General features: G+C 42.7%; 4 non-coding genes across 4 annotated transcripts; 3 read left to right on the forward strand and 1 right to left on the reverse strand.

Moving 5' to 3' along the window:
• Positions 1-1,639: 1,639 nt before the first annotated feature.
• TRNAS-CGA lies at positions 1,640-1,720 on the forward strand. Its single transcript has one exon. It is a non-coding gene; the product is annotated as a tRNA-Ser (tRNA).
• A 1,447-nt stretch (positions 1,721-3,167) lies between these two features.
• On the forward strand, positions 3,168-3,240 carry TRNAR-ACG. Its single transcript has one exon. It is a non-coding gene; the product is annotated as a tRNA-Arg (tRNA).
• A 5,363-nt stretch (positions 3,241-8,603) lies between these two features.
• Positions 8,604-8,686, reverse strand: TRNAL-UAA. Its single transcript has one exon. It is a non-coding gene; the product is annotated as a tRNA-Leu (tRNA).
• Positions 8,687-12,267: 3,581 nt separating this feature from the next.
• On the forward strand, positions 12,268-12,340 carry TRNAV-AAC. Its single transcript has one exon. It is a non-coding gene; the product is annotated as a tRNA-Val (tRNA).
• Positions 12,341-12,691: the final 351 nt, after the last annotated feature.

Here is a 12,691-nt window from a genome sequence, read left to right on the forward strand (position 1 = left end):
TTCTCTTTTTTCCTTAGGGACTCCTGGATTCCTTGATAGGGTAGAGAGACTAGGAGAAAATCAAGATCTAACTAAGAACCACAGACATTTCAAAGGAGCCTTTGATTTGTGGATGGACTCGATAGTCTTCATTGCAAGATTATGTCAGTCTCTAGAGGGTTCTGTCAAACCAATCAAACTGTCCCTTGGCTAGCCTTGGGTTGGTCCTGGGTCTGTTGCAGAGCTGTGGACTGGATAAATGGCAAGGCTGGGAATGGGGACTGGAGATTGCTACTGAGCGACTGCACTTAGTGCTCTTTGTTCCTAAAGCCAAGAAAGGATTTCCTCTAAAAAACTCCTGGAAACTGTACATTGTAAGGAGGACTGTGCTCTGGCCCAGACAAAAAATACTACTTTCTCTGCAAAAATAAAACACACACACACACACACACACCAGATTTTGGAAGTTGTTACTCCTAGATCCAAAGGAGGAAGTTTAAGCTATTTAAATTCTGTGGTTTGGAACAAAATAGCCCAAGATTGCACTGTGGAGAGAGGACTTCTTCCACTTCTCCCAGAATACTCTAGAATAAATCAAGATGGCTCCCCCAACAAGCTTTGAAATCAGGTGTGCATTCCAGGTCTCCCTGGCCCTGGAGACAGGCTAGAACCCCATTCCAGAGCCTTCCTGCCTTCTCCACTCACTACAGACTGACTCCAAATTGCAGTTCGCTCTCTCTGGGGCTCCAGGTGAAGCCTCTTTCCAAGCCCTTCGGGATGCTCGGTTCTGGAAAGGAAACTCTCCATCAAGCATTCCAGAGGGGGCCTCTGGTAAAAACAGTTTCTGTCCCCTACCTCCTCATTTGTAGTGTTTTCTTGAGGCTTTATTTTTTAGTAGGCACATCCAAAGTCCCAAATGGCAGGCAGTAACTTGCTCCCTCCTGCTCCGGAACATTCCATCTCCTCCATCTCCAGTCCCTCAACCGGTTACTGTTGTCATGAGTTTCCTGAATATCCTTGAGATTTTTTTTTTTTGTAAAATACATATAATCTAACACAAATGTACTTGTAGTGGTAGTAACATTCTATGCCGATCGCTCTGACCCTTGCTTTTATTTTAAAATATATATATATATGTACACCATGATCTTTCTCATTTTCTCTTCAATACACTCCATATGGAGTGCATAGCACTCCACTCTTTAATTATGCCATAATTTATCTAACTAAATAATTCTGAATAATTAGGTTTTTCCCTATATTGTTATTAATGCTGGAGAGACTAGACTTCAGCACAGTATAACCTCTCATGTGTGCCAGTATTTGAAATATTGGTGGTTCCTGACAAATTGTCCTCCCCAGCACCAAAGCCTCCTGGATATTCTGTGACGAGCGTGGCTGAGTAGGATACCAGCACTCAGCACAACTCCTCACTTCACTTCCTGCCAACTATGAAGTAAAATCCTGAAAATCAAGGATTCTTGTGACGCTGGAATATTGCTTTCTCTCGAAGAGCCTTGGGAGTGATTTCTTTCTGGGTCCCACTTAGAGTAAACATGCCAAACGAACAGAAGCAGCCAGCATTGGTAAGATGGGAGTGTGAGAGCCGGGGCCTTGCACCAATGTGAACCCTAGTGTCCAAAGTGCCCACCTGTGTGGGGCTGTGATGGCCGAGTGGTTAAGGCGTTGGACTCGAAATCCAATGGGGTCTCCCGCGCAGGTTCAAATCCTGCTCACAGCGCTTGGTGGTCCCTTTTTCCATCCAAGTTACAAAATCACATTCTCACCAACAGATGTGTTTTCGGCTTTTCATCTTATTCCGCAAACGACTGTAGTAAGGCAGCTTCCTACCTCTCCGGAGGTCTGAACTAAACTAACCGCCACACAACACACATCACACACACCCCGCGGTGTATGCTGGCCCTGGTATCCTTCTGGAAGCTGCGCACCTGTGAATCGCCCGCCCCCGCGCTCGCGCGCTGCTTCCTGAGGCCCAGCGAGCAAAGCCCGAGACTCGGCGCTCAGGACCGTCTGTTCGTTCTGCCCTGGGATTAGGAAATCTGGAGGCAGATCCCAAGGGCAAAGAGAACCAGGAAATTTTATTTCTAAAACTCTTTAATGAAAGGCCTCCGGCTGAAGATAGCAACGTAGGTAAGTTTCCTTAAAGACCTCTGGTGTTTAAAAAAAGAAAAAGGAAAAGCAAGCAAGCAAACCTAAAACAGACTGTTAGGAAACATTAAGGTCTAGGATGGTAAAGATCCATTAGTATGTGTGTGTGCCAAGTGCTCTTTACAACATCGCACAGAAATGAGGAGATGGAAGCAAGGAGGCAAAGAACAATTTGGCCAAGGCAAGAAGCCGCGTGGGGCAGGTGTCAGGTGCTCCCTGGCTGGCCTGGGACCCCAGCTCCTGTGCTTCTCGCCCTCAGACGAGGGGACCCGAGTCACTTAACAGTTGCTCTTGTGTTTCCATGTGACTATTCCACCTGCACTGAGCGCTTTAATTTACTAGCTGATTTAGGTAATGATGGCTCCTAGTCTTTAATTTTATAATTATAAATCCAAAATTCTAGGTTCCTATGTGAATTGAGTTCTTAAAATGTTTACCTTTTTTGAATTCTTGCCACCTTGCTGCTTAATTTGGGAAGGTGGGTGTTTCTGAATGTCTGCTCTGTTGCACAGAGTCTGAAATCACCTCGTTCAGCCCAAGTTTGGCTCTTTGGAGAGTGAGGTGGGAAACATATGATTAATAGACAGTAGTATATTTTATTTCACTTTCCTGGTCATTATATGAAAATTGTAAATGATGCAAATGTATGTAAATGGTGATGTAAATGACAGCTAATAACTGATCCATGCACATAGCCTCAGTATTAAGTACAGAAGAAAAATGCGATGCTGATGGACCAAGGAACCCATTGCATAAACTACTGAACAGTTCACAGATAGAAAAAATAGAAACAAGCATGCATATAAATGGAAAAAAAATGCAAGTGACATCGTGTCACACACATGATGTTTCAGAAATGTAATATTTTACTGGAAGGTACTCATGCAATCTTGCCAACCCCGATCAGCCTGCTTTACTGGAATCCACAAGTCTTTTCTGTTCAACTCGCTTCTCCCCACGTCAAGAAGCAACTCAGTGATTCTAATGAAAAATGAATAATGAACACCCTTTAGACAGGAGGGCCAGTGGCGCAATGGATAACGCGTCTGACTACGGATCAGAAGATTCTAGGTTCGACTCCTGGCTGGCTCGAGCCTCCTGTTTTCTTTTCTCACAAGAATGTCTTTTCGTGTTTCTTCAAGTTTGTAAGAGAAACAAACTCTCCAAGTGCTCTGGAAAGTAATTTATACGATCTGGCTCCTCACCAGGTGGCAGCCTTGGCCCTCGGGTAAGTGGGAGTAAGTGCTCAACGGCTCCTCTTTTGCACGTCCCTTTTGCCATAATGACAGGGACTGGAAGATCTTCGGAAAGACAACTTCCAGATCAAACGAGGTATGTTATTCGGCCATAAAAAGGAATGTTGTCATATATGGTACAACATGGATGAACCTTGAGGACATCTGCTGAGTGAAAGAAGCCAGCTGTGAAGGGCCACATGGTGTGATTCCTCTTATAGGAAAGGTCCAGAATGGGCCTCTCCACCGAGATGGTAGCTCCCAGGAGCTGGGAAGGGAGGGAAGCTACAGAATTTGCTGGGGCTGATGGAAATGTTTTGCAGTTACATAAGGATGATGGTTGCACAACTCTGGGTGCACTAAAAACCACTGAATTGTACACTTTTCCCTGAATTTTATGGTATGTAAACTGTACCTTAATATTTAAAAATCAAAGAAGCGTCAAAGAGAAAAAAAAATCACACACACACTACAAAACAGTATTTTTCTCGCGACGTTTTCCCGCCTTGGGGAGGGCTCTCTCTCTCCCGCACTCTTTCTGTCCCTGAGCATCGGTCCGGAGGAAAGAGAAGGGACATGCCCTGGAGAAATGTTGAAGCAAGAAAGACCCGGCTGTGGACAAACGGAGTCAGAGCCTCGCTTAGACCCTCAATTCGCCGATCTTCGCAAAGATGCAAGTTGACACGCGCGAAAACGACTCAGCCTCCTTGGCCCCTCCCCGCCCGCCCCGCGAGGCCCCCCGCAGCGCCGCCCCCCCCCCACCCCCGCCGAGAACCGACACGGGGAATCTGTTCAGGGTCGTAAAGGATCCCAGACAGAAGTGGAGCGGACGAGAGGCTGAGGATGTGAGGGAGACGAGGGAGCGACAGCCTTTGGCGGGGTCTCTCCAAAAAGGGGCCTCCTCTGCGGGCGCCCCTGCGCGTGCCTCCTGCGGCGGGGCGGCGGGTGGGGGCACCTGAGAAGCAAACGGAGCTGAAGGAGTGGTGGGAGGGGCGGGCGGAGGGGGACGCGGACGAGCGAAAGCGACCTTCAGGGGCTTTATCCTACAATCGTGGGCTGGCGCTGGGCAGCGCGCGTCGTAAGGGGGAGCCCGCCGCGCGTCCAGACCACGCTGGATCCGCCAAGGTGAATTAAAAGGTGGGGAAGGACGAAGAATGGTCCAGAGGATTTGGAGTCTCCTGCAGGAAATGCTTCTCAAATTTCCGCGCGCAGCAGAGTCCCCGCGAGGGAGGCGTGAGCGCAGTTTCTGGGCCTGGCTCCGGAGATGACACCTGGGCTCGCAGGAGGCGGCCGGGGACTTTTTAGCAAGGGGATCCCGGCGCGACTAATCCGCAGGCCGCACTTCACTGCCGGACTCGGGCTTTTGAGTTTATCACCCGCTTTTGACAGCCAACACCACCGCGGAGCTTCCACGGAAGAATGAACAAGAAAACAGCCTATACGGACAGGGAAATCACTGCTGTAGCACTATTCCGCTAGGCTTGAACCAAGGTAATCAGTTCTTTCCCAGGGTCATTAATTTTAAGGTAACCGACCGTTTCTATTCTCAAGATTTTTATTTTCCTCAAGATTTTTGTTATAAACGTGTCAATTTCATCGAATACTTTTTATTTTCCTTTTTGGTGTCTTGTTTTAGAAAGAAGTACATTTCCATCTCCCCCTCAAACAAACAAAAAGACCTTAGATTTAATACTCACAATCTTGAACCTAAAGAAAACTTACGGTGGTTTTTTTTTGTTTTTGTTTGTTTGTTTGTTTGTTTGTTTGTTTTGTTTTGTTTTGTTTGGTAAGCTGCAGGTCGGGAACTTCTCTTCCCCATAAAAACATCAACAGAGATTGTTTTGTGAAGAGAAAATGTTTTTGTTTTCCCCCAGAACGTTCTAGAGCCGCACTGTCCAAAACAATAGTCATTAACACATTTCTAAAACTTAGTTCTAGGGATGCCTGGGTAGCTAAGTCCGTTAAGCCTCTGCCTTAGGTTTAGGTCATGACCCCAGGGTCCTGGGATCCAGTCCTGCATCTGGGCTCCTTGCTCAGCAGAGAGCCTGCTTCTCCCTGTGCTTGCTCACGTTCTCTCTGTGTGTGTCAAATAAATAAGTAAATTAAAAAAAAAAAAAACTTAATTCCATAAAAAAATGTATGATTTCTTAGTTATGTTTTTTTTTAATTGATTCCATGTTAGATTATAATATTTGGGGAAAAAGCATTACAATTAATTACACTTGTTTATACTTTTAACAATAGCTACTTGGAAAATTAAAATTACTTATTATATAGTTTTAAGTCTTACATCTTCTTGGGGTTATTGACGTGGTAACACCAGTAAAGGGCAACCAGTTTGCCAGGATGCCATTCTTTGGGGCAGACTCCGTGGTGGTGTTGCATTCCAAAGAATCTGTTTTTTACTTTAAAAAAAAAAAAAAAAAAAAAAAAGCATGTATTCTTCTCCAAAAGCAATTCTTAGTGTGTGAAAACAAAAAATGTTTTGAACTTAGTTTCTTTACCTGCCTTTTTTTTTTTTTCTCTGCAAGAGGGCTCTCTTGTCTTGTTCCTAAGCAGAGTTGTCTGCTTAGGAAACAGAAGAACCTGGGTTGCAGTTTGGTGAGGCTCTGTCTGCAGGCTTTGTCACTTTGAAAATGTTAGTCCCAGTTTTGTTGCAGTCAGTTTGGTGGATTTATTCTTGAAGCAACCTGAGTTACTCAATTGTTACATGATGTGGAAGACTAAAATCCTGACATTTACTTTATAGATGCCTTCAGTTTCAGAAGGTGGTGATAATAGAAGTGTTCAAAGAAGAGACAGAAAGACTGATGGAAGGTGTTAAAATTTGCATGAAAAAAATCACTCCTCACTGCTCAAGACTGAAGTACCATAAACTATTACCTGAACACCAAAAAATTCAGAATTCTCGTCTGATGACAATGCAATGAGATTATCAGTGATTTGTTTTGCAGTGATTGGAATATTTTGTCTTTGACCTCTGAATTTATCATCTGACAGCTTGTAATAAGAGCTCCAGCAGTTACTGGAAATGCTGATTTTTATTTTAAATGATCCCCACAACTGCTTTTAATTCTTTTCACATCCTGAAAGAGTCACCATAGGTGTGATTCAAACTCACACATCAATAGCTTACTAAAAGCAACATATCCATCTCAGCCTAAATACTATTTGTCCCATAGGCTACCGTCCTAACAATCTAAAAATGATGAAATGCTCATAAATGGGAGAAGAAACCATGCACTGTCAAGAGAAAAACTAATCAACAAAGTGGGATTCAGAGATGTCCCTTGTAATGGAACAGTCAGAAAGGAAGTTTCAAATACCTGTGAGTATCATGTGAGAGGCTCTAGTGGAAAGTAGAGACCACGTATGTCGGCAGATGAGAAATTTCAGTAGATTGTTGGAAACTGAAAGTCAAATGGATATGCTAAATTTAAAAAAAATACACAAGGTAATAGAGCTATAGGATGCTTTTAATGGTTTACAAAAAAAATTGGGAAAAAAAAAAGATCATTGAAGAGTTAGTGATTAATGTCAAGTGGTCTAATATATTTATAACAAATCCCAGAAGGCAAAGAAATAGAGAGTGGAAAAATTATTTGAAGAGATAATGACTGATTACTTTCTCAAAATAATGAAATCAAGCCACAGCCCCAAGACCATAGAAACCTAAGCATTTCAGATTGGGGTGTGGTGTGACCCTATTTACCTCCAATTCAAACTGCTGAAAACAAATAGAAGAGAAAATATTGAAGGCAATGAAAGAAAAAAATACATATTATATATAGCTGAAAAAGATAAAAGTTGCTGCAGACTTCTCACCAGAAATTACATATGTCATGAGACAAGGAAATGACACTTCCAAGTGATGAGAGACCAAAAAATCATAATAATTTTTAAAACCCCAAAAAACTCTTAACCCTGAATTCTCTACTAAGCAAAAAATATTTTTCAGAAATGAAGAAGATATAAAGATATGTCCAGACAAACAACATCTAGCAGACTTGCACCATAGGAAATGTGAGAAGATATTCAAGAAGAAGGAACAGGAGACAAAAGAGATAGGAAGGACTGAATGTGCACAGAAATGATTACAGTGCAGGCACACAGAAGGCATACATTCCCCAATTTTAATCACACTCGATAAGATAGACTCCATAAAGCAGTAGTAACTGCTATACCGTAGACATGAAAGCAAACACATGACAATGATAACACAAACCAGAGAGGGCTAGTCTCTCGCCCCACACAGGGGCAGGGGACCTGGGCTAATTGTACTTGTGTATAGAAAGCCCTAGGGAAGCCAGTCCAGATCATTTTTAAAAACATGAAAGACTGGGCGGGGGTGGGGTGGGGGCTGGTTGGGAGAAGGGGGGTGGGGTTATGGACATTGGGGAGGGTATGTGCTATGGGGAGTGCTGTGAAGTGTGTAAACCTGGTGATTCACAGACCTGTACCCCGGGGATAAAAAATATGTTTATAATAAATAAAAAATAAAAAATAAATTTTAAAAAACCATGAAAAATAATAAGGCAATAGTGAAGATAAAATTAAACCATGTTTCAATCAGAGAAAGACAATTATCATATGATCTCCCTGAAATGAAGGATTTGAGAGACAACGTTGGGGGTTTGGGGACTAGGGAAGGAAAAAATAAAACAAGATGGGATTGGGAGGGAGACAGGCCATAAGAGATTCTTAATCTCAGGAAACAAACTGAGGGTTGCTGGGGGGAAGGGAGTGGGAGGGAAGGTATGGCTGGGTAATGGACATTGGGGAGGGTATATGCTATGGTGAGTGCTGTGAAGTATGTAAACCTGGCGATTCACAAACCTGTGAATAATACATTATTTGTTATACATTATATAATACATACATTAGTTACATATACAATAATACAATAATTAGTATTACAAAGTAATACAATGATACATTATATTTTACTAAAAATAAAAAATTTAAAAAATTAAACCATGTAAATGCTCATAAATTTCAAAGACAGGAAGAAAGATAAAGGAAAGAAACACCTAGAAACAACTTAAGAAGACAGTGGATTTTAATAGCAATATGTCAGTGATGACAGTGATGACATTATATATAGATTACCTGAAGGCATCAATGGTAAAGTCTGTCAATTTCTGGATAATAAAAAACTGGACCCAGCTGCAATACTGGAGCAAACCCCAGCTCTTAACAAGGCAATTCTAGTCTCACCCCTACCGGGAGTGGGGTTCGAACCCACGCGGGCACATGCCCATTGGATCTTAAGTCCAATGCCTTAACCACTCAGCCATCCCGGTGGCACATGCAAGCATTCTTGTCAAAATTACTAAATTAGAATTTATTAGAATTCTTGTCCCTGGGAGGTTATGAATATACCTGAGAAATCTGAGACCAGGCATCCTGGGGAGGGGGGGGGACTAACAAAATGTCTATGTGCAACAACTATTCTAATCACTAATTTGTACCATACATTACAATGGGTGTTAGGGAAAGACTGACACATCCCTGATCTTGCAGACTTGCATTAAAATGAGAAATATTATTAAAGAAAAAGCACAAAAAGAAAGAAGTACTATAAAAGACAAAAAAAAAAGAAAGAAAAAGAATACTCACATTGTCAGATTCAACTCACTTTATCACCACTTACGCTCAAGGGAAGACCCTTCTCTTAGTGGATTTGGAAAGAAATCCAAAAAGGAAAGGGAGTGGAGTAAGAGACAGAGAGAACCCAGCCACATGAACTGTCTCTCTTAACTCTCCAAAGGTGGTCTCTACCCTGCTCACTTCTCATCAGACAACACTAGTTTGCCTGCTGAATCTAAGCCCCCATTCCAAAGTCAATGAATCTGACTGTCCAGGTGAGGGTTTTGGGTCTGGAACCAGAGAACAGTCAATATTGAGACAAGCTACCTTTGGGGTAACTTTAGAAAACCCCACAGTACACATACGGAGTTTGGAGTTTAACATGTGATACTGGTTTAATAAAGACGTATCCTAACCAAGGGTTCTAACTCTCCACTATTGACATCGCTTTCCTGAGTACCTAGTATGTGCTAGGCACTGGGTCAGGTGCATATAATCTACTCAGGCAGTAATAAGACGCTGTCCAGACACTTCAGTTGGGACTGAGTTTAAGAACTTATTAAAACAGGTTCCAGATATGCATTGGTGGGGGTTGTACTGAAAGTCTGTGAAGGCTTCTAGAATCCCCAACAGGGTTCCTTTTTCTCCATATTCCTGCCAACCCTTGTTTGTTCTTATCTTTTTTTATAATAAAAAACATTCTGACAGGTGTGAGGTGATAGCTTATGGGGGTTTGGATTTGCATTTCCCTGATGGTGAGTGATGTTGAGCATTGTTTCATGTGTCTGCTGGCCATCTGGACATCTGCTTTGGACAAATGTCTCTTCAGATCCTCTGCCCACTTTGTTTGTTTTTTTGTTTGATATTAGTTGTGTGAGTTCTTCATGATTTTTTTTTTGGATATTCACCCCATATCAGACATATGGTATGCAAATATTTTCTCATGTTCCATAGGTTGCCTTTTTATTTTGTTGATGATTTCCTTTGCTGTGCAGAAGATTTTAATTTGATGTAGTCTTACCTGTTTATTTTTGCTTTTGTTGCCTGAATTATTGTGATTCTTAGCACAGAGTAGAATTATCTATAGAATTTATAAAATATACTGAACTAGAGAGTGTAAATACCTAAATGTGAGAGGTAAAAATTAATAGAAATGTAGGTAGAGAAATGTCTTTGTGACCCAGAGGTCAGAGAGGACCTAAACAAAAATTCTAAAAGCACAAACAGTTGGTATAGTTTACTTCATCCAAATCAAAATCGTGTTCAATGAAGGCCATAATGGAAAGGTCAGTGGACATGTGTGAGTAAAGTAGAAGATATCTGAAGCATTTAACAACAGCTTCATCCATGTCATGTAGTAAGAAGCCATAAAAATCAGCAAAATCGGGCAGAAAATTCAACATAAAATGGGTAAAGAATAGGAACAGGATGCTCATAAAAATGAAGATAAAGAAGACTCTGAAAAGATTAACTGATTTAAAGCAATTAATATTATTAGTACTCTATGAAAATGCAAAATAAAATGAGATATTACTCTACCAACATAGAGTTTGAAGAATTAGAAGGTTGGATGCACCCATTATTGCAGAAATGAGGATATCAGGACCCTCGTGTCCTGCTGATGCAGGTTCATGAGGAAGCAGCCATCCTGGAGAGCAGTCTAATAATTTTAACTCAAAATTAACGAGATCCAATGATCCAGATATTCTGCTGCTAGGTGTATATGATCCCCACTCCTCATGGCCTCCCCCAAATCTCAGAAAGTCACAGATCAAGTCATATGTGGATACTAACTGCAGCATTATTTTTGGTCCTTCAGAATCAGACTCAGCCATGCCCCCATCATTAGTGATAGGTAATAGATGATCAGTAGTAGACCGGTAAGTGTGTTAAATGCAGAATAATGAATATTATGATACTATGAAATTTAATAGACTAGATGTTCATGTAACAACACTAGTGAACCCTAAAAAGAAAGGCTTTTTAAAAGATACCTAATGAAGTTCTTTCCTTCATTACAGGATTATTCTGCTCCTTGGTCTTCAAAATCCTACTGTTGCTCCCATGATTTTTTTTTTTTTTGTCCTTATACATTTATGCCTTTAAACATCCCTAGTCCTCTTTCTAACATAGGTTGGGATAGAGAGAAAGCAAATGCTGTGCTTATTTCCCCATAATTATAATCAGGTCCATCTCTGACTGACTATGATTTTTCATCAGTATGGAACACAAAGGATTCCTAAAATAGTGGGTGGTGATAGGGAACCACCATTTATATTGGGATCGAAATACTAAAGAGGCTAGGGAAGAATTTTTTATGTCAAATTTCCCTGTTTCTCATTTCACCACTGACCATTTCAATCTAATGAGGTTAAGTTAAAGGAATAAATGTCATTTAGGACATGATCAGAACTTCATTTGCAAGCTGTTTGTTACTTCTGATGACGCTTCCTAAATTCTGACACATGCTGACTGGGCTACCAGTATCCTTTGCCTGTGATTTTTTTTTTTTTTTTTTCTGCCTTGTTTTTTAAACTTGCCCAAACCCACTCAGGAGATTTACTTATTGCTGTCCATCTTTGCATGAGCACCCCCCCCCCCATCTTTCCTTTTCAAACCTCAAGAAGGTGTCTTATTTAGGAGTGTTAATAGCAGGTTGTGAATGACTCTCACCACCACCAAGATCCCGACAGGCTGTGTCCTGCCTGATGAGATTTCAATTCTCCAGATCCTTCAGCTTTCAAAAGAAAAGAGCCTGTGATGTCTTTTGTCCCCCTGGCAGGGAGAACATTTGATACGTTCCCTCCCCCAGGCAGTTTAAAGAAAGTGAGCCCAGCCTGTCCCGGAAAGAGGGCTTGTCCGTGTCCCTCGCAAAGGCTATGGGTAGGAAAGCTGACCATACTCACTCCACCTGTGGCTCGCCATCGCGGGGTCCAGAGACAAGTGTCCTGGGCTCGCTAGTTGGTTCTGGCTCCTACAGGACAATTTTCGGCCGTCCAGAGAAGGGCAGGGCATCTTACACGGTCAGAGACAGCAGCCTATGACATTAAGACTTTTCCCAGTTACCTGCCTAGAATCCCCCGCCCCCTCGTGTCTGCAAAGTGACGGGGGCTCTGGGGTGGGGGGGCACGGGCCTGGCTATGAATTGTCCAACTCCGATATTGTGGATGCTAAGAATGGGAACGTGTAGAGGGGAAACAGCGCCTAGGGCAAGAATACAGCCTCAAGGGAAGGATAAATTCATTGAAGATCAATTTTAACTAATTCTGGAATGGAAAGGGCCCAGAGGCCGTGGGTTTCCGTAGTGTAGTGGTTATCACGTTCGCCTAACACGCGAAAGGTCCCCGGTTCGAAACCGGGCGGAAACAAGGCCCATTGCTTTTCCATAAATTCTAAATTTTGTTCTCCGAATTTTCTACTTCTATTTGCCTACTTTTCTGCCAAGTCTCAAGGTTCGTGCTCCCTTTGCAGCCCAAAACTCTAAGTTACAAGAATGACGTTACAGAGCAGGAGCAGAGCTGAGACGGGCTCCCTCTCCCGGTCAGGGTGCATCCTGATCAGGCTGCGTCCTCCCGGCGGCGTCGGAGAATCTGCGCTGCGCGGCCGGGACCGCTGAGCGAAGGCCTGGTCCGCACCCTCTTGGGGCAGAAGCGACCGGGACCAGCCCTAAGAGGGGAGCGTGGCTGGTGGATGCAAAAAGGCCGAGCGAGCCGAGCGGA

Source organism: Mustela putorius, unplaced genomic scaffold (assembly GCF_011764305.1).
Source record: "Mustela putorius furo isolate JIRA1106 unplaced genomic scaffold, ASM1176430v1.1 tig00000594_pilon_pilon_pilon, whole genome shotgun sequence".
Lineage (NCBI taxonomy): Eukaryota > Metazoa > Chordata > Mammalia > Carnivora > Mustelidae > Mustela > Mustela putorius.